Source organism: Rhea americana, unplaced genomic scaffold (assembly GCF_003343005.1).
Source record: "Rhea americana isolate MKP2758 unplaced genomic scaffold, rheAme1 scaffold_113, whole genome shotgun sequence".
NCBI classification, from domain to species: Eukaryota; Metazoa; Chordata; class Aves; order Rheiformes; family Rheidae; genus Rhea; species Rhea americana.
In genome coordinates, this window is record NW_028185184.1 from 1,052,569 (window position 1) to 1,080,491 (window position 27,923).

The 27,923-nt window shown below is 35.6% G+C and overlaps 1 long non-coding RNA gene across 3 annotated transcripts; it reads left to right on the plus strand.

Moving 5' to 3' along the window:
* Window positions 1-1,525: 1,525 nt before the first annotated feature.
* Window positions 1,526-27,923, plus strand: LOC146600858 (uncharacterized). Of its 3 annotated transcripts, XR_014897227.1 has the most exons (5): window positions 1,526-1,657; window positions 23,204-23,316; window positions 27,028-27,142; window positions 27,554-27,687; window positions 27,807-27,923. It is a non-coding gene; the product is annotated as an uncharacterized LOC146600858 (long non-coding RNA). The 3 variants fall into 3 exon arrangements; XR_014897225.1 differs by lacking the exon at window positions 27,028-27,142; XR_014897226.1 differs by lacking the exons at window positions 23,204-23,316; window positions 27,028-27,142.

Sequence of the window (27,923 nt, forward strand, 5' to 3'; positions counted from 1 at the left end):
WTGGTTTGCACAGTGCTTGACACCAGCTGGGGATAGGGTGAAGGAATCTATTTGAGAATTAATATTTTGTTGAAAGAGCTGGACATCTCCTTATTAATAATCCTTATAATGACATTTAAGCTTGTAGAAAAGTCCATGGTTCTCTTTTACAAAAGAGAGATTCGTCCACTTTGATCTTAGTGAATACTGAAAATAACAATTTCTGAACTACATTCAGTAAMGGATCAGGTAGGTTCTGAAATAGTTTCATCTAAAAAGTATATTGGGAAAAAATAGCAATAAAACATATTCACTAAACAGAAATGGATTTGAAACACAAATACCGACTGCTTTACATTAAGCAAGCAAATCAATGATGAGTTCTGAAGATCACTGGTCTTACCAGTCCCCACAGAGTCATAAATGCAGCGTTTTGAAATAAAGCATTTTCAAAAGGAGTGTTTTGAAATCCTCCATTTTTTCAATCTCATTTTGTTTGTTTTTTTGTTTTTTCTCTTTGTTCAGGGAACAAAACAAATATATAAAAAATGTCTAAGAAGAGCAAATCAAACCAGGAGCTTTATGCATGGTCTACGGAATGATAAAAGTAACCTTATTTAAAATTTAAGCAAATGTCTCCTGAGACAAAAGAAAGAGCAAACAAAATAGAAAATTCCCAGTACTTCTTGCAATCTCAGAGGAAAATTGTAATGCACTAGTACTGGAAAAATGTAGATAAAATGGACATCTTGTGATCCTGCACTTCTCTGTCACAAGCCATCCTAATGCTATTTTAACTCCATTAACTTCGCCAGTTTACATGACACAGCACAAACATAATGAACTTTAAAATATATCTGCTCTCTAAAAAAAAAAAAAAAATCAGAAGCTACTTCAATTTACTCTGGGGAATGATTATCACACCTTGAAAAAATCACATTGTAGATGAGGATGTGTTAAAAAAAGTGTTATATAGTAAGCAAAGCAAATGTAGTGGGGTAGTTCACCAGTTAGTGAAAGACTGACAAAGTAGCAGGATATTTCCTTGTGAGTAAAARCGTTGGCAATTTCTGCAGAATCAGTGCTGCATTAGATGTTCATATTCTGATATGCTTTTCATTAACTTGTTTATACACTCGTAAGCTGTGYTTTTTAAATGTTTATTTCTCACTAGAAAAGGATTTTAGTGCTTCTGTGTGCAATTTAAAATATGATGTAAAAGATGAAGAACAAATTAAACTTTTCAGAATGTTGAGGAACAAGCTAAATTTACTTTAGTTTAAATTTTGATTAGAGATTAGTTTGGTTTCTAGCTGCGAATTGGAAATTTCCATCTTTCTGGGATAACCAAAAGCTAACAGACTTCATTTGACAGACTGCACGTAGCTTGGATAGCAAATGACATCATGATGTGGCACCTCCAAGGTGAATGTCACCACTAGCCAGCAATAATCTGTGCTAATGTAATGCCTCGTGTAAAGCACCAGATACTCCTCCAACTATAAATAGTGATGCCAGACTATGGTAGGCAATTTGACTGACAAGCAAGGACTTGCGACAGCAGCAAGACACCGCAGCTCAGCAAGGGCACTGAAGAAGAGTTCAGGGGAATAGTACTGTTATTACAAATCTACTAAATTATACTGACAACAAACTCTTCTAAACTTTGGCAGCAATGGTAAGTACAGCAGTCTTCTCTATTTTCCTGTAACTTGTATGAAACAAAAGACTTAAAACAGCACTAAACACCTAACTTTTGATAGCCTGGCCCTCCGCAAGATCGAGTTGTCTGGCCCCCTTGGTTGCATACATGGATGGAGTTAGATGCCAAAATCTCTGTACACTACCTAAGGAAAGGGTTGTCACAGTGTTGAAAAGGACACCATGTAAGTATTAGCTGTCAGGAAATTTAATGCCTTAAATCCTGCTCCTCTCGGAGGTTTAGTCATCTTACTGCGGTACAGGGAGAAACTTTACCTTTAAAAAAGTTTTTAGCAATGTGAACCCTGACAAAAGTAGCTGATTAAACTTCTTTTTTCCTAAAAAATAAAACAGAAATCATCCCTTTCTTTAAAAAACATACTCACTGTTTTATGTACCTCTGGAAATCTAAACCTTTTTGTTCTATTTATGAAATTATAATAACTATTGATTCTGACTTCAATACGTGGCAAAAACAAACAACGTATTGTGTAGAAAGGCAGTGAATTTCATATATTAATCAATCTGAAGGATCACTCTTTCTCACTATTGCCTCTGAAAATAAATTATTTTCTACCCCTTTCTACTCACTTTTTCTTTATTAATATCATCCTTGAAATATGAGAAACAAAACCCCTACTTAACACAGAACCTTAAAGTTTCACAGTACCAACAAAAAAATTCAACATGCAACATATTACAATATTGAAAACTTTAGGCATTCATAAACTGAGAAACTGGTCCATCAAATCCTAGTACTAAACAAATCAAGACTCTTTTTWAATCTTTTTCCAGGTTTCAATCTTTCCTCTACCACTTCAAAAATTAAAATAYTCTTTTGCCATTAAACAAACAAACTAAACTGAAATGTTCATGCAATGAAAGGTCTGTAGTTTTAACTCATTTGTCATGAAGAAATAGCAAGAGCAATAACAGAAGTACCTTCCTAAATAATCTAGACCTAATATGGCTAAACTGCCCGTTCTGTGCATTTGAAAGTAGTCAAAGGAGTCACAAGAAGGAAAGTATAACTTTCTGAATTTAACCTTGCATTCTTACCATTGCATTCAGGCAGTTTCCCCCCCCCCTACTTTTACAAGAGTAAAAATAGCAAGCTGTTAATGTGTGAGACTCTGGAAGTGATCTTTGTTTTTGTGACAGGCTCTTGAGTCAGCCAGAGCTTTGAGATGGATATGCCTTGATCTGCKCCTTAAAGTGAGCTCCCCAAGGAAGACCAAAAGACTTTCAAAGTAAAATAATAAATGGGTTTCGTTAGAATATAAATTAGAATTCTTAACTTTTTTACATAGGGAAAATTCAAAATTACTAGGCCAGTAATAGAAATAAGAATGCTTCTATTTTCCCATTCCCACCCCTTTCTGTGTGGGTCTTTGCTGTCATGTTAGGGTGCTGTCAACTTAGCAGCTTTCTGTGGTGCAAGAAATTTTGCACAGACCTCAGACAAGTTTCTCTTTTTCCCACCATTGAAGCCTGGTATCTGATTCCTATTCTCCCACACAATCCCTCTTTGCTCCTCTGTGGATTTTCATCCCATGATTAYTCCATCTCTCTTTCTCACACGCACACACTCCTTTTCTACCTGCACATCCTGAACTTTCTCAGCAGTTGTCTTTCCAAGGAAGACTTGGTGGCTGCTCAGAGAAGTTTTTCCTCCCTCCACAGACACTTCCACCACTCCTTCACTCCTCCGGAAATGAAGATGAGCTTGTAAACTGAAAACAAACCWTATATACCCCATGTCATGGTGATAGTTATAAATTGCCAGCTGGGGTTTAAATCCACAGTTTGTGAGTGAGTGGATTAAAAATCTTTACCTATGTGAGTAATACTGTCTTATTGGAAGCAGATTTCTGTGAGCTTTGGTTAATAGAAAGAAACCTGACTGCACTATCTATGCAAAAGAAAGGAGAAATAAATATTCTTTACAAGGGGAAGGCTGCATTTAGTAGAGGATTGTAGAATATGACAAGAGTTTCCTCCAGGAAATTATTTTAAATGGACTGTGAACACTCAGAGAGTTTAGACTATCCTTTATTAAAATGYTGGCTATTGCTCAAAGGTGTCATAAAATACTTGGTCCTCATAGGTATTTCTAAAATATTTTCTGATTACTGAAAGAAATTAATGTCTCTTCTATCCAATTCTTTTCTCCCTCTGGAGAGCAGAACCTTCAGGAAAGAAAAATCAAAAAAGACCTCCTCACCACCACCAAAAAGACAGAGAGAGAGAGAGAGAGAGAGAAAAAAAACACATTTCTGAAATAAGCCCTTTGTGAAAGCTTTGGTTGATTTAACAATTCTGACCTCTTAAGCCTACCACTGCCAGTCCTGCTGTGTAATGCCACATTAGGTGTCATATCTGATGTAAGGTGATGTGTTACATTTCCAAAATGAACAACTGAAAGCAAATATTATTTTTTTCTTTTAATGCAAACTTATTGAAACAGTTATAAGATTATAATTATAAGATAAATTATAAGATATTTTGGGGGGCAGTAAAAGAATCCCAATATGAATAAAACTATCTTTGCAAGCTTTCCATCACTGTGTGATATTGATTTTTTTTTCTAATTACATGTACAGCTTGATATAAAGAACACAAGTATAAAAGAAAAGACACTCTTGCCTTTAACAAAGTTAATCCTGTCCTGGAACAAGCTAGTGCAAATTCGCTCATTTAACAAAGGCTACATCCCCTTTATCCACTTGAGCAGCTAAAAGGATGAGAGGTAAATTAGKATCCTCCTACACTGTGAGTATAACCACAAATGAATAAATAATCGTGATTACTGAGATCAGCTTATAGTAGAACTGATTCAGTGTCAACATAACTGGCAATGGAGAAATCTTCCTAGCTACTCAAGTTATTGGAAGATTCATTTACGYTGATCACTGTAACTGTAAGCTTGTCAGTAAACATGACAGAAGAAAATTAGGCGACTTTATAATAAAATATTGTGCTCCATGAATATTTGGAACGTTTAGAGAAACTTTTAATTAAGAGTCGAAGTAAACAATTGGCTCCTGTCAGCTGATCTCGTAGATAAATTTAGTTTCTCTATTCTTCTTATTGGTCTAGATGGAGTTTATAGCTGGCCTCAAGCTCCCAAAGATTTTATGCCTGGTGGCTGTCTACCAGCCACTTTGGAGACTTGTCAAATCTCAAACTATGCAATTTCATGCAATTTACTGCACACTCTCATCTCCCTGCCTCTTCCTCTTTCCCTGTCCCACTGCATAGATAAACTGAAATATAACACACTTTCAGTTTTATGTCATAGTTTCCCTCCCACTCAATGACTCCAAATGCCAAAAATATAGGCACAACTGTTGGCACAGTAGCCAACAAGCTACTGACAGGAGGTGGATGTGGTATAGTGGTTAAAAGATAGTATTTTTTTTAAGAGCCTTGCACCATCAGACCCAGTGCGTGAGTAGCAGCTTTACTCAACAGATAATTTTACTGCAAACTGATGTGGTTTGTGTGCACATATATGCACAAATAATGCAATAGAAGCTGAGGGAAAAAATACTGTACAAAGAAGGAAGAGCATGGGTTATTCATTATCAGGATAAAACTAGCACAACAATATTTAGTTGTTGTTTGTTGGAAACTAGAAAAAAGTCCATCTTCTAACATTATAACTTCTACACCTGCTTTTAAATGCTCAGCTCGAGTTGTCAAGTTGCATTCCTGTGAGCTTGAGGATAGCCAATGAAATCCCTACTGAGGCTCAGTGCAGGCACATGTACCTAAATATCTATAGGCCTCTGTAACATCTTCAAGCATTAATAACAAAGAAAAACCTTAAAAAGAAAAAAACTCCAAAAGCTCATTAGATGTCATGACTCTGTTTTCTTAAATCTCTTTTACCACCACTGACTATCACTTTAAAGCTAGAACAGCAAAGAAAACTTTTAGCAAGCTTTGTAAAGTGCAGCTGATGACGGGCTCTGCAGTCCTCAAGGTAAGAGCCATCCCTGTCCAAAATCAAAAGTTTCCTGCTGGTCATATGCTCCCAAACTGTGGTCTAATGCTGCAGTCCTGTCACTGCTACATGACAAGCAGTGCCAGCAGGTCAAAGTAAAAGATTATTCTATATTCAGCCCTCATTAGGCTATGCTGGGCATACTGTCTCCAGTTTTGGGCTCCTTGTATAGGAAGATATTGACAAATAGGGGGGAGTTTGGTGGAGGGCCACCAAAATGATCAGGGGTACCTAGAATAGAAGGAGAGGCCGAGAGAAGTGGGTTTGCTTTGCCTGGAGAAAAGGAGGCTGAGGGTCGTTGAACTGCTGTGTTCAGCTGCCTAAGGGAAGAGAGAGTCAGATTCCTCTGGCACACAGTGCACAGTGAAAGGACAAGAGGTAATAGCCACAAGCTGCAGCAAGGGATATTCCAACAAAACTGAAGGAAAATACTCCTTTATGAGAGCAGTTAAGCTCAGGACCTGCTTGCCCAGAGATGTGGTCGAATTTCCATGCTTGGATATATTCAAAATGTAACCGGTCAAGAACCTGAGCAACCTGGTTTAATATTTGAGGTTTGCTCTGCTTTGAGCAGATAACTTTCCAATCAGAGAACCAGAGGTCCCTTTCAACCTCAGATACTGACTTCTGCAGCTCCTACTTTAGAGGTTATCTAAAGCTCTTTACTTGATGGGAGGCTGCAGAAAACAAGCCTCGGTGTGCAGGAAGCTAGACACTGAATTGTTTCTGAGAAGCTATAGAGATGATCTAGGGACATTCCTGTCCTCCTAATGCATCCACTTCTGAGAGAGGCTTGAACTTACTGTGAAGTTTCCTTGCACAACTTGAAGCTTACAAGTCATTTTACATTTAGCCATGCAGAAAGCATACCACAGTAATCCCTTTGGAAATGACAGACACATAAATAATTGTGGTGATGGATATATCTTTGTAGCTTTTTTTTTAATAAGGATGTAAAGCAACACAAGATTAGGTGGAAAAGATACTAAATTATCTTTTGTAAATGCAAGGAAGATCAGAAAATCCTGTTAGCACATTTTAGCTGAAAATTGAGATAGCCACACATTATTTATTTGAAACAAAAGTTATCAAGTTTGAAGATAAAAGTAAAATTAAATTTCATAATAACTCAATGACAGTGGAAGCAATGGCATATGTACAGTTTTACTCGGACCAAATAATTGCCAAGAACAGTTATGATGTGGGTCTTTTTGCCTTTCTTTTTCCCTCTTTATAAGCATCAATGAGCTCTACAATCAAAGCAGTGATAGCAAGGAAATCAAAATCAAACACAAATGAAAGTAAAAACTCTCTTTGTCATACTGCTGACTTTTTCATTTTAGAAAAACTATCAGACTGAAAATTGAAAATCAACCTAAACTTGGGTTGTAAGAATGTCTCTGCAAATGTTTCACATTATAGCTTTCCCACAAAAGGTGTCTCCATCATAAAAAGGATATGCCTTATGTATTACAAAATACATCCGCATACGTGTATGAGAAGAACAAAAGTATATTTAAAAAAAAAGTGAGTTCTATTGTCGTGCATGAGACTACACTATAACGAAAGGGAATATAAGCAAGGGTATGATGTGTTCTGACAACAGAGCAGCAGCGATACAGGCTAAGATGTGTTCTCACCTAGTGTAAGTGTGTTTCATGTAACTTGCCTTAATCTACTGAGCAAAATCAGGAATCCCTCCAAGTTATTTCAGCAAAGAAATGTTTCTCCTTTCATTTTCTCTAGTATCATTCCCAAGACACTGCAGGAGAATAAGTCAGCYACTACGCTCCTACAAGACCCTTGCCTCAGGATAGAATTATTATCAAATTATCTGCCTCTTGGTACTGCAGGAAGGGAGACAACTTAGGCTGGAAATAAATAAGTGCAACTGAGCATACACTTGCAAGAATTTTAAGCCAGCATTTGCGCATGTGCTTCTGTTCAGTAAAAACAAAGAGCTGTGTGCTTAGCCTCTGGCTCTGTTTGGTCCTGTGGCTGTTCAATGACTTCAGTGACTGCCTTTTTTAGGTTGGTAGCCAGTCTGTATTTTTACAGTAGTTTTTCCTTCTAACCCTACGGCAATGTTCTGATGTGGATGGGGCCCCCTGCAACAATAATAAAATGTGCCGCTAGTACTAGCAGTCTTCTCCAATTCTGGTTTGGTTGATGAGCCATAAGAACCTGTGGGACCAATTTTCTCTTTCACAATTTTTCTTATTCCATTAGGTTTGACTGAACTTTGTTACTTACAGTCTATTAGTTCATAACAGTTGAATAAATGAGACTACACCAAGCTTTTTAGTCCCACAGAGGCTGTGGTTACATTTTCATCAACGTTTTAACAATACATCAAATTACATTTCAGATAAATCATTATAATATATTAAAATTAACTTTTTTAATGTTCTTACATTCAAGAGAATAGCTAATTACTGCAGAAGTAGTGTTAATGCTAGTTTTGAAAAAATTAACATCCCAACACTGTTGAGTTTCAGTTATGAGGGCACGAATTTACACAAGTAAACACATATACAAAAACATATACAAAGTACATTTCAGAGAGAAAAAAAAAAAACCCATAAATCAAAAAAACACCCTGCTCTTTTGCTTCCACTTTATTTGCCGTGACCACTGTCAAACACTTGATAAATCTCATTTTTCTCAATGTCCTAAACCAGAACTAGAATTAGTGAGTTCTTCTCCCACACCCTTCAGTAAAATGGGAAAATAATTGAGAATAATAAGATAATTTTCCAGATCCTAATGAGGAGGCCGATCATGATAATTTCAGCTGAAGTTGTAAATATCCCAAAATAATAAAAGGAAAAAGAAAAACTGAAATCTATTAATTAATAAAATTGTGAATATTATACGTTGCATTTACTTTACACTGTCACTGAAATTTAAACAGTCCACTTTTTTGAGATTGAATAAAGATTTTTCTTTTTGCTATGTAGATATTTAACTTAAATCTTGCTGTTATCTGAATGCAATGTTTTGCAGTTAGAGACCTATTAGTTTCAGACAAACCTTACAAAAGCTGTATTTACACAGTCTGCATTGAATGCTTTGAAGTAAAATGTGTTTAATGTGTTTCAAATTTAAATATCTTTCTCACTAAGTGGCTTAGTTATGCGTCCCCTCAGTTAATACCAAAAGATCAATTTGGCTTTCATCTTGAAACACTAATGTCATTACTGACATCGAAACAAGCTTGAATTCTCTTAGTAAGCTGGATGAGAGTCATCAGTATCTTCTGTCAAAGGCAGGCAACTGGAGCTTCCAAATCCACAAAAATAAATTCATTCTCACCATGGTACTATTAATCTACTCAGGAGAGCTAACTGAGGTCCTGTGAAGTACATCTAAGGAGCGGAATGGAAATGATGAATTGTTTTGGCAACAACACACTCAAAAAAAGTATCACCAAGCACCGGCCCAGTTTCTACAGAGAACTCTTGTCACTTTGAGTGTTTATGAGTACGGGAAATTACAGCTACCTTGTATTATAATCGATCTTTTCCTTTATAGTTGCAAACAGTTTTAATCAGCTTCAGTAAATTGTGTAGACAGTTGATATTTTGATCCATACAACCACATACAATCATTCCCTTTCTAGTATGGAAAAGAGCACAGAAATTGATTATTCACAGAGCAATCAGTTTTAAATCCCTCTCTCAGAATAAAAATGATTAAATCACAGCTACTGACCTTCAAAAGCTGAAGAATCCAGATATTTATTTCTGTTGCTGAACCCTGAAATTCCCATTACAGAATAAAACCCTGAAATCTTAGAAGCTATTATACAAAATGAATGGGAAATTTAAAGGAGTAAAAATTATGTATGTAAGATTAATATATTTCAGGCTAGCCTGTTATTCAAAATCCAAATCAAAAACATTGGAAACCCTTTTAGGCAAAACTGAGAARCACAATAAGAGCATACGATAGATACAAAGGTCGTTAAAAAATCCTTTCAAAACTACCATGAGCACTTGAATACTTAAACCTGAATACATTGCGTTCTTCATCTGCTCCTGGCAAACCCTATACCTCAAAGGCCAATTACCCAAAGACACTGGATTCAGAGGTGAAAAGTGAGGATGACCTAAGCTACCTGGTTATTCAGTGCAAGAGTGATAAGACTATGATATGGTAGCAACAGTGCTGGTTTCTGGTAAGGACAGTGTGAGCACATTAACTCATATTTATTATTCTCAGACAGGTGTTTGACAGATGTATTTTCTTTTAGGAGACTGACAAGTGTGACCAGCACAATGGATGGAGATTAGGAAAATTAAAATGTGAGTGTCTGTACTAAAGAAAGTAAAGCTACAGGTCTTAAAAAGACCATRTACAATCAGGCTTCTGACTTAGGCATACACCGTCGAAGCATGCAGGTTATGGAGCAGCGCAGGTCACAGAGACATTTCCCTTTCCCAGGAATTAATGAAAGACTCTAGTTCTGTTCAGAAAATGTCAGCCATTCTCTTGTGTGTGTGTCTCAATTTACAGATCTTCAGTTCAGGCAACTGTGAGGCAGAGAAACCAGTAGGTGCACTGATAAATATGTTAATTTGTTCTTTACAGTGATGATGATGTCAAATAACCTTGATAGGGGTTTACTTAAATATCCACTTTCAGGTAGATCASAAATGGGAGGTTGAACTGAGGTGGAGAAAGTAAAATAAATAAAACCAAAATAGTCCCCTTTCATTTGTCAAACACAAATCGTTCTGAGGGTTTAGAACCCACTTCCAAGCTGACATGTCTGCCTACAGCTGCATACACTTCTACAGGCAATTTTTATATTTTTTTGGAGAAGTATTAAAGTAAAAGAGGAAACAATTCAACTCTGACTACAGATGTTGCACTGAACAGCTCTTCAGTCAATCCACAGGAACATGCAGCTAATGAAAAGCCAGAAGTCCAAAACATGATTTGTGAACTGACATTCCGCGGAAAGGGAGGGGGTGGGGAAACGTTCGCTTTCAGCTTGGGAGCATTCTTGAGTTTTATTGCTGTAGGTGTCTGAAGGAGATTCAGGTGAAAATATTTTTTATTTATGCAAAACTGACAGCTATGCCAGGAAGTGCTTTTCAGACATGCAAAAATGAACAAGTGGAAGTCAATTGCACTACACATAAATAGCCTGTTTCATCTTTCCTATCATATACAGTAAACTCTTTTATCTAAAGATTTAGAACATATATTCTCTTGTAGGACTGTTCTGTTTCTACATCCAGGTTATAATAGGCAGTGATGTAGTGAATAACAATATAATGTTTATATGTTGGTTTAGTAGTTATGTTTGAGGATTTTAAATTTTTATTTTCTACTTAGCCTGCTTAAGTGTTACATTCAAGTAAAAGATCCTACGTCTTGTTTTAGCTGAATAATTTTTGTTTAATTCTCCATATTCTTAGTCAACTTCTGGACATACATCAAGAAAAGATGTGTCACCACAGAAGAATAAATTCTGACACATTCTCAATTCATACAGTCCCTCTTACTTGAAATATTTCTAGCCCTATAGTAAGATAATTAAGTGCTCTTCTGACATAATTTCATAATAACTTTATGATGCACTTTTTAAACACAAGATTCAAATAAATTAATTTGAAACCTGTTCTTTAGAAAGCTATAATTAAGATCCTTTCCTTTCTGATACACGTCTGGTGATTTTTACATCCTGCTCACCTCACAAAACAGAGTTCTTTACTTCCCTTCTTCTTCTTGTGTCATCCGGGAAGGGMAGTTCTGGAACTGAAAATCCCTTCCATCCTTACAACCTGCAAAGCAGGGCAAAGTGTCTGAAAATTCTCTAGAGAAGAGAGAGACACTTCTCTTTATACCTTTGCTGAATAATTACTATTAAACCCCCAGGACGAGACATCCATCACTTAACTAGCAATTTTTTTTYACCATGGAGACCTGCCTCTCCAATTTCTGTACTTCTTTCAAGGAAAGCAGCAGAGGTCCCTACTTCTCTACTTGTTAGAATATCTTCTTCATAGTAGAGGAATATCATCTCTATCTCAGTTTCCTGCTTTAGTCAGTCCACTTCTCTCCGAGGGAGTCGAATGAGAGACTCAGTGAGGCAGTTCCCACTCTCAGCTCTTTCTCATCCTTGTTTAATGCAATMCTCCATCATGTAGCTGCTCTTACTTCCCCTTTAAAACCAGAGCATATGAGCTTCTCTGTTGTTTCTTCCTTACCCTGGAAGTATTTTTCTGCTAACACTTAGTTATCAGCTAGGGCAAAATGTGTCTTTCCCTTTGCTCAAGGTTTACTTCTCTGAAATAAGTTATTAGTGAAGAAATATTGTAGAACATGAAGTCATTTTAGAACAGCATTCTCTAAAAGAGCAAGGAGAATTTACTGTACAGATACTTAATGATACTCTAAAAGAATGGTTGCCTTCCAAGTTATTACAATGAAAGATCAAAGGAAGCTTACTGTCTTTACGATATTTTTTTCTTATCTCTTGTACTTATCTTCTCTTCCATCCTCACTTTGTTCTGCCCGTTCAGAGAATCAGATGTTCAAAGAGATCTTTAGGCACTTATTCTAGTTCATAATATTTAGACTATTTAGCCAATGAAGAGAGAGAGAAAAGAAAAGGTCATAGACCTTAACTGTCTGCATCTTGCTTGAAATAAGACATCCAAAAAAGAAGAATGGCCCTGTGATTCCTCTTCTAAAATAAAGTGTCTAAGACAAATATCTCCAGTCATTAAAATTCTCATTTAGTCTTAGCAGGCAGTGGTTTCACTAGGTAAGATTTGACTTCTTTAAGTAATTAAAAAGGCTGATAACATCATCTAGTCAAAAAAAATCGGCAACAATCTCCTCTATTCWAAATTTTCAGATATTCTGAGATCTACAATATTCTCCTGAGGGCAGTCAATAGGGAAGGGAGTGTGCAATTCACAGCAACCACAATTTGCTTCATACAAACCACAGAAGCTACTTTCATTCTAGAATAAACCTCCAGACCCTATATAAGATCTCATTTAAGAAGCTGGGTTTAGCTCCACTTCAGCTGAAGGGGAAACTGATCTTCCTTCTCCATTTTCTTAAAGACTCTAATAACTTGGCAACAATCTAGCGAGACAGTTGAAGATTTTCTTCTGCCTGTCTGTTCTATGGTGAAGAACTGAAAAGTCTTGGAAGCAATAGCAGAAAAGAAAAATGTAGGGTGAATACTTTTAGTCTAGTGGTTACTTTACCCTCTCACAGAAAGAAGAATGAGACTTTGGTTCATGATGGGAAGACTGCATCCAGATTTCTGAATTACAAAGTCATTGGCTAAAATACATAAATAGGTATGGGGTCAGAACACAGAATTGGCTAAAATACATAAATAGGTATGTGGTCAGAACACAGATCTCTTCCTCAGAAACAAGGGACATCTTTATCCTTCTGCTACGGAAATGTAATCCTTCCTCCTCCCTCTCTCCCCTTTTTATTTCCTTCTTCTTTATTATTCCTCCATTACCGAAAGGGACAACTCAACTAAATTGCTCCAGGAGATGGTTCCAGGCACCTACCCCAAGCCATCATGGGTGTTTTCCTGGAGCCAAGAAGTGAGGCTTAAAGGCAAGAGGCCATACAAACCCTTTGCAGTTTATCTCCAGACAAGTTTATACTAACCAGAGCCCTCGTTTCTTTACGTTCAGACAAATGATTGTTGTGGTCTCCGTTCTGATATACTTGCCTTCATGCACAGCATAGATAATTCAGGCATCTGATTCACGACTGTAAATTTTAACTATAGGTTTTACATACATAGTGAGCTTATAGGTACAACTTATGACCAGATGCCTAGCTGCTATGAATGACAGACATGCTTAGATGTCTCTGTAGGTCTAATCTTTTGCATTATTCAGGGTCCCAATTCTTCATTTGTACAACTGAATAAACAAAAACAGAAGATATAACTATTTCCATAACTCACAGAAATGTTATGAGATTAGATGTACTAAATATTCCTTGATGCTCAGAGAAAACAGCAAGAAACAGCATAATAAGCACCTTGTTAAAGATATTCACATAGAAAAATTTGCAAATAAGCCACAAACTACATTCTGTCTRCTTAAATAAATTCTTGAACATTTGCTAAAAGAAAAACAATTGGTAAAAACAAATAAACAAAACATAAAACAATAACAAAACCCTACAATTCATTTGGAGACAGTTTGTGAACATGAAAGGGACTACAGTCATATTTATACTTAAAACTGTGGATGTAAAGAAATTAAGCTAGTACTAAACAAGCAAGCTGAGCGGCTGGAAATCTAGTTTCTCTTGTACCATCTGTTTCTAGGTCTTGGTCTAAATAGTTTAACTGATATGTCTATAGTGTAAAGAAAATTTTAACTTCATGAAAATCATACAGCACTACTGATATTTTATACTTCTCGTGTGTGAATTATTCTTTTGAATTAAAAAAAAAAAAAAAATCTTACTGCATCTGTAATGACCATCATGTTGGCTAAAATCCTGGAGAACAAACCAGCCAATCCTAGTAAAATACATGGAGAATCATACACCGATCTGCACTTCACTAGCATCTACAGGCCTGAATGGACTCTGGTGCCTCCAACAGTGCCAAGGTGTAAGACAGTACAGCCATTTTCCCCTTYAAGTTTAGTTCAGTCTTTGTTCAGATCCTACCTGTCTTTATGATATGCCTCTTGAGTAACTTTCTAGGAAAGGTTTCTGTCATCCTGAATTTAGCWATGAGGTTTTTCTTTCAAAGCAGATAAAATAAGCTGAGGTGGCCTGACAGAGTATTTAGCCTGCCCTAAGACAAGCTGACAGAAAGGGAGGCAGGTTCCTACTGGACCCCAGAGTGGTAGCAGCCAGACTTCTGCTAGAAGTATGCATGTTGAGCTCTGAAAGTTAATCTGAGTCAGTACCACAAGATTTCAGTTTTAATGAACTGATACTTTTCACAAAAAAAAATAAATGAGCAGCCCCTTCTCAAACTAATACATTGAAAAGCTTCTGAAGAACTTCAGCAGTTGTGGACCTAGACAAAGATGCTGCCCATCTGGATTTACTCCTCAGCTCTTCCCTTCCACAGATTCCATTCATGGTCTGTTGAATGTCAGGATGCCTGTGTCTCACTCTCCTATGGGAATAGGAATAAAATACCCACTCCTTTTATTATTTCTTAGTTTTGTCTCCCCACATAGCACATGCTTCAGGTAAAGGATGGCAACTTGTATATGTGTACAGTACAACTAGGATAATGAGTACCAACCTCAGCTGAGAACTCCAGAAATTATGGTAATACAAACAAGATAACTGCACTGTGAGTGAAGTACGTCTAATATTCGATTTTTAACAGACTGCATTAAACTTTTGCCACCTGGCTCCTTATGAATTCATCAACTTTCTAATATATTACTGTTACAAAAYGTTAACTAATTAAAGAAAGGAAACCAATACATCAGAAGAAAGARAACACTGAAAATGCTTTAAATTTATACAAGACTGTGCCACTGCTTTTTCTAAGAAACAAAAGACTTTTGGTTAACTTTATTTCATTGACTGCTCATGTATGTCCAGCACTGGCATTGCTGATAAGCTACTGATGTCTCCTGTACAGTGAAAATCACATTATAGTAATCTTTATCTGAGTAATAATCTTCTACTTCTCAGAAATAAGTATTTATATTCTTCGTTAAAGAACCACCAAAGCAAAATAATCTAAATAGGATATGTCTTTTGGACACGCTGCCTCACCTAGTGTTTGATGTGGTCTAATCTTGYAACGCATCTTGGGTGTCTTAAAATCTGAAAACTCAGGTCTTTGCACATTAAACAGCCAGACGAGGTGAATGTAGTATATTTCAATTTAATCCCTCTTTATGTAGGGATTAAATATAAATCCAATTTTCATTCTAACTTCTGATTATCAATAAAATATTCAATTTGCATACTAATTCAAAGATTAGTAGAAGCAGAAGAAAGAAAATACATGCTAAAATCTCTCTCTCTTATCCTTYCTTTTCTGTGAACTACATCATTCCAGTCCACTGAGTGCAATTATTATGTGTGGCAGCAATTAGAGAAGGCTATTACAATTARGAGCTCCAACAAAAGCAGTAATATCTGAGACAGGTTGATCAAATCAAAGGAGGAAAAAAAATCTATTAAAAAAAACTTTGAAAATTGCCAGGAGTGCGTGAGACTACAAATCTGGCTAGTACCAAAATACCTTGCTAGAAATATTAGCATAGAATAAAATAAATGCCTCTAAGCTCAAGCTCAACTGCCTGTTCTTGTACTCCTACTGAAGATACTAAGGATTTGTAGAGTTTCTCCTAAGTGTGTTCATTTCAATTAAATATTACAGAATAGGCATCACTTTTCTCTGCCTGCATCTTAGCATTTAGAAATTGTTTTCCCTTATTAATGTACCTGCAAATAAATCATTGTGTTAAAATCATTTGACATGAAAGATTTAAATGTACTCAGGAAAATAAAAGAATATTTATTAAAAGTGAAGCAAGAAAAGTCAAATTGTAATATAGTATCTACTGAAAATCTGCCAAAGCTTACCTACCTACATCCAATTGATGTCATTAGATGAAGCAAATATTCTTTTGTATATCTAGACTCCTACCACTATCCTAAATTTCTTCTGCTACCTTCTTCTCTGATATTTTTGATCTTCAGAGATGTCTCAGTTCTGAAGGCAGGAACAACTACTTCCCATTTTGCCTCTCCTGTCCATCCTAARAGATATTTAGCTCTAACTCTCTGTTCTTAAAAGTATTTAGGCAGAAATGTCCTCCACTGAGATATAAGAAACTGACGTTTGATGTCTACTTTAGGTTTTCCTGCTTAACCTGAGGATTGTGGTTGCTGTGTTGCATAAACAGGTCCCTAAATTGTAGTCTCCTATGAAGAACAATAATTGTTTCAAAGTGTATCTTCCTATCTTATTTCTCGAGTAAACTACTTTTGTCCCAGTGACATTTCTCTTTGTTTTGGACTGATGCTTGTGATTTGTCATGTTACRTATTCTGACAAGAAACATCTACCTGAATCCAATTTCCTTTTAAAGGTGCAGGAGTAATTCCTTCCTTTGACTTCCCACCCAGCTGTACCATTTTGTTTGTCAAATCTAAATTATTGACAAATTAACATAGTCATGCCATAAGAACAACTTAATTTCAATAATGAGATAAGTCTAAATAAGCATAAGGAAGAGCAATAAGAAAGGCTGTTGATGGAGAGACATTAAGACTGTGAATTTTCCTATTAGCTTCTATCATTACCATATGCGAAGGCACAGATTTAATTCTGAAAATGCTTCTACATCAAATCATATTTTTATGCTAGAACTTACAATTTTTTTTATGATTCATACAAAAATATGACTCTCTTCCCTTCTTTAATCTAACTAAAATGTGTTCTGATGTGTAAACAGATTTGTGCAAATCAAGCATATATGAAGCAGACAATCAAACTACTTTTTAGTTTATTATCTGCAGGCTTGATCACTGTCATTATATGTGCATCACATTTCTTAATATTACCTTTACTTTTAAAATAGGCTAGTTGCTTTCATTTGGAATAGCTAAGGAGTACAGAAGAGCCTGCCTTATGAGGCTTATCTTAGAGAAGAAAAGTCATATGTCTAAATATCCTTCTGATACACACTCTTTGCTTTGCTATGTTCAATTTTTGGTGGGACGACTTTTCAAAAACACACACACACACACAGAGCATGACATTTAAGAATCACATAGAATTCAACTCCAAGAGGATAACTCCTCAGATAATGGTGACACTTTTGATTAGATATTATGCAGCAATGTTTTCCTAGAGGACGATATATTCATGTTGAACAGCATGGCCAAGAATATGTCTTTGTGTTGTACTGAGCTTTTTACTTTAAGATAAGATTTCTTCAAGATTGTTTTCATTTCCTTTTGAAACACAAAATTAAAGGAACTTGTTACCGGGAATAGCCTTCTACCATGCTGTTGAGAGCTCTAGATATTTAGTAGGTGGAGTCAACTCTAAAAACAAAAAAAAGAAAAAAAAAAGTGATTTAAGACAAAATTGCCTTTGCACAACTAATAGAGAAGCAAAAAAATAGGCTAATCGATAGCTATTGCAGAGAAAAAAGAGGCCAGTCCTGCCATTGGTGTGCATTTATACCAAAAACACAAACACAAAGCATCCAAAAGATATATCTTCGTTATATTTTAGTGTTTGATATGTTTTAGAAGTAGATGAATAATCATACTGTGGTTTTTTATATGCTCTATCTGACAGAGAATGATTGGGTCAGCTATTACTGGTCCATAAACAGAGTTAATGAGTTAACAAAAAAATATATCTGAAAAAAGTGATGAAGAAAGGATATTGTACGTTGCCTATTAAAAATAAAACTCGATCAAATTTGACTCAAGAATTTTATGACTAAGCAGAGACAGATAATCAGGGATTGCAAAAATTTTCCTCTCGGGCACAAGCAACCCATGTAGAAGAGTATAGAGACRTATTCATTATATTTGACGCTGTTCTGCTATGTGTATGTTTTTGGTAGTTAGAGCACAACTAAAAATGTCTATTAGTAGCTCACTACAATGTGATTGCTAATGAAATGATGTGTATTAATGAAATTACCCTTTCTTTGCGTGGTCTGAGAAGATACAAGATCACCTGTAGAGGAAGCATCATGAACATTACCTCTTTAGAGTATCAGTCAGTATCAGGCCAAAGTCATGTTCTCCGATCTGAGTTGTACAAAAGTAATGCAGAAAAACTTGAAGCTGTTTGCTCAAACTTGGGCTCTGCAGGAGCTGAGCTTTGGATCTTTGCAAAGACCCCATGCATTACTGATGAATAGAGTGCTTAAGTTTCAAGGGAGTAAGGCTCAGCAGGAGCAAAACTCTTCTCATGTTCAAAGTGTTTCCTGACTGTTTCTTTTTCTCTATGGTGTGTTCTGCCACTCTATCACTCTGCCAATCCAGACAGGAAGAAAGATATAGCTAAAGCAAGTGGACTTGTAGAATTTGGCTCTTTTTTAATAATTGGAAATATCCGCTGGAGCCCAATGGAGACTGTACAAAGATATTTTGGTACAACTGGCCACCATTAACTCAGACATTTTCAAACTACACAACACGTGAAATTCCAATAGAAAATACAAATACGTGTGTGATACTATTTGAATTTCTGTGAGTTCTGTTTTCTTYGAATCTTGCTTATGTTTATTGACTGTCTTCGGAAAAAGATATTTGAATCCTGTAGGCATGTGTGGAAGATAGATGTCAAACAACAAGCACTTGATTCTCCAAATTACTGAAAACACGTAGGCTAAAGAAGAAAACAAATGTTAATGACTGCTTTTCTCTGTGTTCAAGGATAGCAATTTAGTCATAAGGTGCTTCTGGGTAATTAGTAGATATTAGAACCAAAACCAAAAAGAATATATACCAACACAATCTGCAGTCAGATGAGAGTGCTGACTTTTAATTATACCATAGTTTCACTAAGATGAAGACACCATCACCAGAACTGGCAATTTTAAATGCGAAGTTGTTTAATGAGCTTGACTAATCTGCCAATTTTGGTAGATAATTAATTTTCAAAGTGGCAATGCAGGTAGGCTATGGATTTCGTCACAGTGGTTTTACTTTTGCAGTAGAAATATCACTGAACATCTTATTTACCTCATCTTCATAGATATTCCTTCTGCTCCATTAGGTCTTAATAGGAGTAATATTTCTGTTTTAGAGGATTCTAAGCACTCCTACCTAGAATTTTCCTTCAGAAAAAATGTTTTTCAGCTTTAATATACCTGACTGATACTTAAAAATAATCTTAAAAATATAAATCATCTTCAAAGGAAGGACTGTCCTTCGGTCCTTTACAAGCCTGAAGATAGAAGTACATAGAGCATTTAATTACTTACATAGCAAGGTCAGCAACAGGTTATCAAATTAGATACTTGATTTTAGATGTCAAGAGTTCTTGTAATTGTTAATGAGATGAAATTCATCACCTCTTTTTAGGATTTTAGAAAAGGAGTGATCAAGTTTCTTTACATGAGACAGAGATCTGCTTTCTGAGAAGAACTCATGAAGACTACCTGGTTTTCAACAGCACAGTGTACAAAATTAAAAAAATAATTATGAAAAATAGATTTTCTCTGAGCAAAATATCATGATTTGAAACATACTTTGTTTTTTATTTGAATGAAATCAAGTTCTTCTAAAGTTTTAAATAAAAGATAGTCAATAAAAAAGCATTGCAGAATAATCAGTAACCTTGGGRTGAGAACAGTCACTTAGGATCCCAAAGACCAAATACCTAATTTAGACTAGTGTCAGAGAAACTTAATCTAGGAATGAAAACATTAAAAATGGGTATGGAGGATCCAGCTGCGTAGTGTCTGCTCCAAAGCAGAAATTAAAGCTATCTAGTTTGCATGTCTTTCTTTTGACTGGAATCTGATTTTGAAAAATCTGAAACAGAAAATGTTTAGAATTTAATTTTGATGAATTCACATTTTCCACCCCCCCAAAGAAAAAAAAAAAGATTTTGTGGGTAGGTTTTATATCACTTCCAAAATTCTGACTCTTTAATATCAAAGCTATGTGCTAAAGTCTTACATATAGAATTGATTTACTGGATTTATGGGCAAGTAGGAAGTGGGACAGGAACTTTTCATATGTGTCACTTACTTACTGGGATGGATGAAAATAGAGACAGAGAAATCTCTCAGTTTCTTGACATATCTTAGATGTTTAATTTTCTGGGGAAAAAAAAAAACACTAGCTTAGACACCTATGGAGAAACCTGGGAAAAGTAAACAAGAGTTTTTTGACACTCAGTGAGCTAATTTTATTCAATCACGAGCATGAATCAGTTGGCTTAACAAATGATATTTTTATTAAAGGCAGAAGAAACTCTTAACACTTAGATAAGCAGGGTAATATGCAATTCCTACTTCCTAAAATTTAATTATAGTCATTTTATAATTCTCCCTTCCCACTATTGAGGCAATTGTTGATTCAGCTGGTTGCTTTTCTTCTCTGACTGTARCTTTAATTTACAAGTATTAACTTTGCTGGGTAGAAGACCTGATATAAATCACAATGATGTGGTAGTGTGGTTGTTCCTGTTAGCTGCTTCTTGCTTTACTAACCACTTCCTTTTCCTTACTGGTTCCTTGCATTAACAGTTAGCTGTACTTTATGCTACTTTTTGGTCCACTAGCTAAGCCCAGGCTGCTTCTTACTTACCACTCTAGTTAAATGTGGCATCTTTGTTTTTTTAACAGTGTCTGTTAATTGAGCTCCTGAAGGTATGCACATAGCACTAAAACTAAACACAATCTGCTATCATACAGGAAGACCTTTAAACAATTTATCAGTGCAGAAGACATTGCTTGAGCATTTGCAACTCACATCAAATTAAGTTGGTCTCTTACATCAAGCATGTAGCTGCCCTAAAAACTGTATTGTATACTGTTACAAATACATTTTTTCCTACTTTTTGATATTATGCCTTTTTTAACAGAAAATATGTGAAAAATATATCCATGAAAATATGAATATGAACGTGAAAAATCATCATATGAACAGTAAACAGGATATATGTCTGCTCATTAGTCCTTTTCAGCATTCTACCATAGCTCTACTACATGTCAAGAGACCAATTGTATTTTGGGGGCATCCTTTTTTCAGGAATTTATTAATTCATTAATTCATTAAAATATGTAATTTTGACATTTATAGGAGAAGAATAGGTACAGGAATTCATAAAAACAAAACCACTTGAGCAGCCAAGTGAAGAACACAAAATCACAAGACATATTAAGGAGGTCCCTACATTGGATCCATCATTAAATGCTWATAAAATATTCATTCTGGTCCTTCATAATTAATAACAAATTATCTGCATTAMCAAATATACTAGAAAATCAAAGATCAGCCTCAGTGCTGGAGGAACTGTTATATGTTGGCAATAAAGAAGTACATAACAAAATAATAATAAATGATATTTGAACAGAGTACTGTTCAGAGCACCAGAAGACACCAGAGTAGGTCCATCAGTTTCCAAAAACTGTTAACAGATTTCCCAGCATGACCAAAATAAGATTAAAGGCATATCTGTCTACAAAACAGAGAGAACAGGAGATTATGGAAACTGAAGATGTAAAACCTCTGGGACTGATTTTTTTTTTTTTTTTTTTTTCCTTCCTCAGGAAGCTTGGGCTAAGGTGTCTAAAGGTTTTAAGGACTTGAATATCCAGCTCTCATTAAATCTAAGAATGATGTCCAAATCCCTCAGGCAGCTTTGAAAAAGAGTCTCAATCTTAATATTTCTTTTTAGTGTTTTTCTTTGCATTTTCATTTATTTAATGTAAAAATAAATCCAGATTGAAAGTGCCTGACTGAATCTTTGACTGAAAACCTTGTTTCAAGGTAATCAATTGTGAAGAAAAAAGAAAAAAATCTTTTGTAGTTTCAGTGAGCCAAAGTTTTCCACTTATAATTGTTGGCGGGGTTTTTTTTTGTTCGTTCTTTCTCACACATTAGTGATGACACTAATAAAGATTTCAATGGTAAGAGGAAACTGATAAACAATGTGAAATGCTACAAAACTAAAAGAAAATAACAATATGACAAAATGTATTTTTCCAGGGTAGAGTATATATTTGAATACCTGATTTGCAAAACACTGTTCAGTGTTTTATTTAAGCAATTTATCTGGACTGATACTGGATATTTTATATCCTGAATTCACATGCAGACCATGAAATAAATATATTTCTTCATTATATTTAGGAATTTGGAGGGAAGCATGCAGACCTGATGCAGTATGATAGATGACAAGCGTCCTTTTCTTTTCTTTTCTTTTCTTTTCTTTTCTTTTCTTTTCTTTTCTTTTCTTTTCTTTTCTTTTCTTTTTTTGGGGGGGGAGGAGGAGGTATGGGGGCAGATAGAGCAGAATCCAAACGTTGAGATTCCTCAAGGAGTGATTACAATCATGACATTAAATAAGAAAATAGAGAATGAGATGAAGCTACTGTTTCTCCTTCATCTGTGATTTTCTTCCACGTATCTTTTCTATATCTGTATTTTTACCCATCACCTGCCCTAAACATAGTGATATATGGGCATTGGTATGTATTTCCAGTTCTAGCAGGCAAGTTATCTTCTACACAGCGATATGGTTCTATTCACGTCGTAAGTGGAGTAAGTAAAGGAGATGGTACTTCACCCAGTACACAGCAGGATCTCAGGGAACCTAGCGCTAAATTCTTTGCAGGCAATCTGGTTCGGGTGTTTGTGACAGATGGAAGCTAAGTCTGTCCTGAAGTTCTCCCAATCAGTTTAGATGCTTGGTATAAATTCTAATATATGTTCTAGGTTGTAAACAGTAATTTGCTCCTACTCATTTCACAAGTCACAGTCATATAAATTTGCAATGCAACAGAAAGCAACACACTGCACTTTTTCTTTGCAGAACCACTCGAACAGTTGAAAATAAAAGTTCCTGTTCTGAAGCATGCAGAAGAAAAAAATGCAAGACGTTCATTTATGTGAAGTCAGCTACAAAGTACAGTGGAATTATTTCATGTAAATGACTTTGTTTCAAATCATATACTTTGCTCGCCTTAAAAAATTAAAAATCCTATTCAGCACATCTGCTCATTCAGGTTGTACGTTCTCAAACTAGTGTGATTTACATTTGAATGAAGTTTCCAATTTTATTGAGTGACATGGAATCTAATTAGATCCTGTCTGTGAGAAAGGAGTGTCAATTATAAAAAATAAAGCTCTGGAAAATTAGCCTAAATAAAATTTTACTGAACAGAACATGCAATTACAATCAACACCAGAGTGCTTCAATTATTGTCGCTAGATTTTATTTTATTTTATTTTCTCGCAAAGAAATATAGAATCAGCAACTGGACTATTAGCGGTTTGTTACTGATGGCATTAGAATATCTTATAATATTAAATGGTGGGAAAGGATAGTGTCCAGTTTTTGTGATATCATGAGTACAAAGTATCTATCTGGAAGGACTCTTCTATGAAAACAACCTGACATACACAGAATTTGGTCAGTAAAATTAATACGCAACATCCAATATACCATTAATACACAAAATGAATGACATTGCAGCCAGTGTCTGCTATAGATTGCTTGATAAGGAAAAATAGCAAATGAAGTCTTCTTCAGACTGAGGAAGAAGCCTCACATTTGCAGGCTCTGGTCCTCATGGGGAACTTCCATCACCTCCATATCTGCTGAAGGGACAACACAGCAGGACACAAGCCACCCAGGAGGTTTCTGGAGTGTACTCATGATAACTTCCTGATACAAGGGAGTGAAGAGCCAATGAGAGGACATGCTACGGTGGACCTTGTACTTACAAACAAGGAATACCTTGTAAAGGATGTGAAGGTACAAGAAGTAGAAATAGGGACAGGTGACCCAGGAAGAATATAGAGAYATCATCTCTCCATAGTGTGTAGGGATGTGGTTACAGTCTCCAAAGGTCCCTTCCAACCTCAGCTATTCTGTGATTATATGATTATACTTAAGAAATAAGTCTGCATTATTATATTTTAGTTTTCCAGCCATGTCCTCTTTCATGTACTACCTTTTCTAATAGCTCATCTTTAACATGGAAAGATATTCTATCATCTCAACAGCATACATTTTATATTGCCAGTTCTCCAATTTTGCAAAATCAATAGCATTATACAGGAAATAAAATATCTCTGAATCAATTCCAGTAACTTAAGCCTAAGAGCTTCTACCCTGCAATATTTCTTTACTGAGAAATTCCATTGTGGATTAGCTGGATTCMATCTGAATTAGAGCATCAGGAATAACTTAGTGATAGGATGGAATGGGAGAATAATTTGTATTGGAAAAAAACAATCCCCCGTTCCCTTGAGTCTGAAATGAGCACTTTATCTGCATGTTAGATAACACCACAGAGTCTAGCTCACTAGTGTTCCTTTTGTTTCATTGAAACAGCATAAGCTATTGTTAAATTCTTCTGACCACCTGACACAGCACTCTTTTAATGAATAATAATATTAACTTCAGTTAGTCAGTTTTTTTTTTCTTTTTTTATTCAGGCAAGGCTGTAAGTGTGCAATTAAATATAGAAGTTTCTCAGACACATTTAGGCATGTTCTTTATTAGCTGCTCGAAGAAATAGATATTTTTAGAGGCATCAGTATGCAACAGTATGTTACAATGATAGTATTTGCATATTCTTTATACAATTTTCCCAATTTTTATGGAATATTGCTGAGGAGACCCTCTGGCAATGTCTTTACAATGCTGCAGAATGGGAAACTGCATGCAGAATTCTTTCGCTCCAGATCTATACCATTTGCTACTACAATAGGAAAGAGAGATAACAGCTAAGAATGAACCATCATTTTAATATACATACTAAAATAAATGTAACTATGTTAAATGTACCGATTCTGGAACAGTTTGATTCCAGATTTAAAGTTCTCTAAAGCTGGACCTGATAAATACATAGTCTGTATTTGCAAGGAATTCATTTTCATTTAGATGCTAGAAATCTAAAAGACAGTGAAAAGCCACAGTAATTCCAGTTCCCTGCCATGATGGAACTGCTCATGGAAAAATGAAACTAATTTACATAAAGGTCAGTTTCTCTGCACCAACTCTGCACCAGAGTGAAGTACAGAAGGTAAGACATCGTTAAGCATAATTATTTTGTAGAATTTTTAATAATATGTTCCTTTGGCATCATCATTTTTAATAAAATAAAACCACAGGTGTCTCATCACCCATAAATTAAAAGAATTATCTACACACCTTTTTCACATGAGGAGAGAAAGAAGATAATGTGATGCATGGCAAAAGCTAATCGTGCTTTGGAGAGAATCACTGTAAGGAGTTCAGATTCCACACTAATAGGACTTTTTAAAACTTGATTAAAGTACATCTGAACTTAATTCCTCAATTTCACATCTGATTAAAAATTACAGCAAGACAAACCTCTAGTATTTGTGACTTCTTTCTTTCCTAGTATCACTAACCTATACCTTTATTCATCCCTATTTCCTAAATGTATGCAATACATTATCTTAATCTTCTGTTTAGAATAATCATTTACAGGCTTGTCCATGGCTTCTCAACCTAATGAGAACCTGATTTTTTTTTTTTTCCTTCCATGGGTTTGCCGTCACACACTTCAACAAATACACAATGCCCTTTCTCTCTTTTACTCTATCCACTCTAAATTTAGCTCAATAGGTAGTAGTCAACCTTGCATATGCTCTGCAATAAGCGGGCCCAGTGAGAGTTTTGTGAAATCACTGTATTCGCAATGGTCTAACTTCATGGACCTACAGGGTGTGATAACAAGATTCAAAGCAGGGAAGTGAGCAGAATCTGTTCTCTTGAATGTAAATCCTGGCAAATGAAAGTCATTTGTACATCAGTAACAAGTAATAACTAAAAAATAGCTTTTATGTCTCTCTCTTCATCCTGCTGGACTGCCCAACCACAGATCCTAGCAATACTGACAATTTAATCTAATAACTCTGTAGATGAAACAGTACCCAGTGAAACCGTACACAGCATCAGATCAGTTTAATCACTTGTTGTTTTGCCCTTCAGATATGATAAATGATGGATCTGATCAAATTCCCCAAGTACTTTTTTTGGAAAGCCAAACAAGGAAATCATAGCTTGATGAGAGACCTTCTTCTCTTTGACTCTAATTCCTTTACTACTCTCTCCTAATCACCTGATGCCACATGCAATATAGTTGCTAATTGTCCATCTGCCTTCTCTTGGTGTGAGAATAAAAGTAAAAACATCCAACAGATCCTCTCTACACTGACTACACCTCCAAAATTATCAGGCCTGTCTCTATCCAGGGAATTATTCCTTCTGATGTCTTCAGCCTCAGTATCTATCATATTGTTTCCTGGTTCTTGTTATTGCTATCTTTTGGCTGAGCCTTTATTTGCTATTCCTAGCACACAGAAGAGGAATTAAACTTCTTATGGCCTTGAGCATTTCTGCATAACAAAGTAGAATTTTTCTAATGTCATTTCTGGCTGTTTTCCAAATATATATATGCAGCTTAAAGAATCAGCCTGCTGTTTCAGAATAAGTAGACTTTTTGTCATGTGTTGAAATGTCTGTTTGGCATTAATAATACTAACATGTAGAAATGTTTTCAACTATGTTAATATGTTATGTTGGATAGTTTCCAATGCCATTTGTATATAAAAGTATTGTTAAATTCCTTTCCTATCTTTGTGTCTATTTTCTTCCAGGGCTGTATACTGAACTCAGGCATTGATTCTACATTTAGGCATACCTAGATAAATTATGAGGTGCTAATTTCTCCTTTTTTCATTCATCAGACTACCAAAGAACAATATTTAAATGGTAATTGTTTAGGAATTGCTCTCATTTCTCTTTCTATTTACTTCAAAAGAAGCTTTTGTAGGCTCACCTCTCTGTTCCCTCTTAGACAATAAGAAATCATCCAGGAAATTATCTTCCAGCCAACTGGTTAGTAAGGACTGCCTGTACACAAATAAGACTTGAGTGCAATCAGGGTTACTATCAAAGACATTATACAAATTGATAGTAACTGATGCTGAGTAGAACACAAACAGTATCAGTACATGATGGTCAGCAGCATATATTGTATCACATGCTACTCTTCTACCAGATCAATAATACCCTGGTTATTTCTACTAAGCATTTGCCACTTTATGACACCTGTATAATCTTTAGAGGTAGGAAATTATGTTATGGTTACTAATTACATTTGTTTGTTTGTTTGTTTTTAAGAACTGGTTAACAGTGCATAATTTTAATTAGTGATATGCCTCTGCACTATATGGACATTTCGCAGCAATCAGGTGGCAGACAATCAGCAGAAGATACCATGCACAGAAATACCAAGACAGACTACTGATCAGATGGTAATTGACTTGGAATTGAAAGAATAATTCTCGGAAAAGTAGTTCTCTTTTTCGCAGGAACAATTTTGTACTGGCAAATAATCTCCCTCCTTCCTCTTCCACTCCTGCTTATCTTACAGATCAAGTCCAGTTGGGTTTGGAACATCTCCAAGAGTGGAGACTCTGCGGCTTCTTTTGGCAACCTGTGCCAGTTCAAATATCCTCACAATAAAGTGTTTTCTTGTGTTCAAATGGAA